At 42.7% G+C, this 2,933-nt stretch overlaps 1 protein-coding gene across 1 annotated transcript in view; it reads left to right on the top strand.

Moving 5' to 3' along the window:
* LOC143301973 (tyrosine-protein phosphatase non-receptor type 11-like) overlaps window positions 1-1,637 on the top strand; it is a 37,492-nt gene extending 35,855 nt beyond the window's left edge. The window contains exon 15 of the mRNA XM_076616455.1: window positions 1-1,637. This exon is cut by the window's left edge and continues 699 nt beyond it. The gene's annotated coding sequence lies outside the window, so the exon portion shown is untranslated.
* The last annotated feature ends 1,296 nt before the right edge of the window (window positions 1,638-2,933 follow it).

The following is a 2,933-nucleotide window of genomic DNA, read 5'->3' as shown; positions in this document are numbered from 1 at the left end:
CTCCCTATATCTTGTGTGTTCCTCTGTGTGTCTTTCCCTGACCTGGTTTTGCCTTCTGCATCTTCCCTCTTTGTCCTCTCTGACCCAGTTTCTGTCATTTGCCCTCACTTGACCTACTTTATCTGCTGCCCTTTCTGACCTAGATTCTAATTTATGCCTGCTGACCTAGATTTTGTTGCATGCCCCTCCTTGACCCAGTTTCTATCTTTTGCCCATGCCCACCTAGTCCCTGTCCTGTGTGTGTTCCTTTGTGACCTAGTCTCAGCTTGTGCCCCCTTGCCTGCCCCGACTGGCATAGTTTTTTTGTTTCTCTCTCGTATTTCCTGTCTGTGTCAGTGACTTTACATTTGACCTTTCCATGTGGGATTATTTGATCCACTGACCAGATAGTCAAATCAAGACTATAGAAAAAAAAAGACAACTTTTTATTGGTTTCAAATGAAAGAGTTTAGCATGCACGTGGGACGTTTCAAGAAATGGATAACTTGTGTCAACGTATCGGTCGACTTGGCGTGTTCTTGGTTCGTAGTGTCACAGCGACTTTTTTTTTTCTTTTTTTTTTTTTTTTAAAGTGTAGGGTGGATGCTGGCATTGGAAGGACACTAGGCTGACACATGGCTACTGTCTGCGGAGAGGAGCGGGGAACCAGAACCGATTCAGTTTTATCATCCAGAGCTTGTCACTGCTACTTCATGATATTCCGTCGCATCCAAAAGACTTGTGGCGACTTGTTTTCCTTTGTGATGGTGGTCCTTTGTTTGTTTTCCTGTTTCTGATCACAAAAAACAAAACAAAAAAACACACGGTGTGTGGACTGTCGGTGAAGAAAGTATTGCGATTTGAAGAGTCTGAGCTTAGTTAAATTTATTGAATTTTCTTTTTTTGTTGTTGAAATCATCATCCAAGGGCTGTGTGGTCAGCAAAAGTTGTGCAGCTGTTATGTTTTGTGATCAGCAGACGACTTTGTGTGTGTGAGTGTGTGTGAGTGTGTGTGTGTGTGTGTGGTGATGATAAGGACAGGCAGTGCCTCGCATTAGATATTTTGAAATGTCACATGGAGACCCATCCGCCGTGAAGTTTTGCGTCATCCAGTCATGTGAAATATTGTCACCCCAGTGACGTCGTGGTTAATCAGTGTTTTTGAATTGAATTGAATTGATTCAACCAGATGCTGTGGAGCTGTTACATTGGTTTTTTTTTGTGTGTGTTTGTGTGTTCTTGTGCAGATTGTATGAATATGTCAGGTGTGTTTATGGTGATGCAGTGTTTTTGTTGTTGTTGTGAAGTGTGTTGTGTGGGGATGTGGACAGTTGTGTGAGATGAAAAGTATATCTGTGAAATTTTGTCCCAGACGCTTCATGTTATAGTTATTTTTTTGGTATTGTTTAATGGTGTGTTTGGCACACTTTGCTGGTGTTTGATTGTGAAAGTTATCTTCTCTCTTTCTGTCTGTGTCTGTCTCTGTCTCACTCTATCTCTTTCGCCCTCTGTCTCTGTCTCACTTTATCTTTATCTCTTTCTCTCTCTGTGTCTGTCTCTGTCTCACTCTATCTTTATCTCTTTCGCCCTCTGTCTCTGTCTCACTTTATCTTTATCTCTTTCTCTCTCTGTGTCTGTCTCTGTCTCACTCTATCTTTATCTCTTTCGCCCTCTGTCTCACGTTATCTTTATCTCTTTCGCCCTCTGCTCTGTCTCACCTTATCTTTATCTCTTTCGCCCTCTGCTCTGTCTCACTCTGTCTTTATCTCTTTCGCCCTCTGCTCTGTCTCACCTTATCTTTATCTCTTTCGCCCTCTGCTCTGTCTCACTCTATCTTTATCTCTTTCTCTCTCTGTCTCTGTCTCACTCTGTCTTTATCTCTTTCGCCCTCTGCTCTGTCTCACCTTATCTTTATCTCTTTCGCCCTCTGCTCTGTCTCACTCTGTCTTTATCTCTTTCGCCCTCTGCTCTGTCTCACTCTGTCTTTATCTCTTTCGCCCTCTGTCTCACGTTATCTTTATCTCTTTCTCTCTCTCTCTCTGTCTCTGTCTCACTCTTTCTTTATCTCTTTTGTCCTCTGTCTCTGTCTCACTCTGTCTTTATCTCTTTCGCCCTCTGTCTCACGTTATCTTTCTCTCTCTCTCTCTGTCTCTGTCTCACTCTTTCTTTATCTCTTTTGTCCTCTGTCTCTGTCTCACTCTGTCTTTATCTCTTTCGCCCTCTGTCTCACGTTATCTTTCTCTCTCTCTCTCTGTCTCTGTCTCACTCTTTGTCTTTATCTCTTTTGTCCTCTGTCTCTGTCTCACTCTATCTTTATCTCTTTCACCCTCTGCTCTGTCTCAATTTATCTTTATCTATTTCTCTCTCTGTGTCTGTCTCTGTCTCACTCTATCTTTATCTCTTTCGCCCTCTGTCTCTGTCTCACTCTATCTTTATCTCTTTCGCCCTCTGTCTCTGTCTCACTCTATCTTTATCTCTTTCGCCCTCTGTCTCTGTCTCACTCTATCTTTATCTCTTTCGCCCTCTGTCTCTGTCTCACTTTATCTTTATCTCTTTCTCTCTCTGTGTCTGTCTCTGTCTCACTCTATCTTTTCATCTCTTTCGCCCTCTGCTCTGTCTCACTCTATCTTTCTCTCTTTCTCTCTCTGTGTCTGTCTCTGTCTCACTCTATCTCTTTCGCCCTCTGTCTCTGTCTCACTTTACCTTTATCTCTTTCTCTCTCTGTGTCTGTCTCTGTCTCACTCTATCTTTATCTCTTTCGCCCTCTGTCTCTGTCTCACTCTATCTTTATCTCTTTCGCCCTCTGTCTCTGTCTCACTCTTTCTCTTTAACTCTTTTGTCCTCTGTCTCTGTCTCACTCTATCTTTTCATCTCTTTCGCCCTCTGCTCTGTCTCACTCTATCTTTCTCTCTTTCTCTCTCTGTCTATCTCTTTGTCTCACTATTTATCTCTTG

Source organism: Babylonia areolata, chromosome 28 (assembly GCF_041734735.1).
Source record: "Babylonia areolata isolate BAREFJ2019XMU chromosome 28, ASM4173473v1, whole genome shotgun sequence".
In the NCBI taxonomy this organism is placed as follows: Eukaryota; Metazoa; Mollusca; class Gastropoda; order Neogastropoda; family Buccinidae; genus Babylonia; species Babylonia areolata.
The sequence above is the reverse complement of the archived record's forward strand: the minus strand, read 5'-3'. Positions and strand labels throughout refer to the sequence as shown.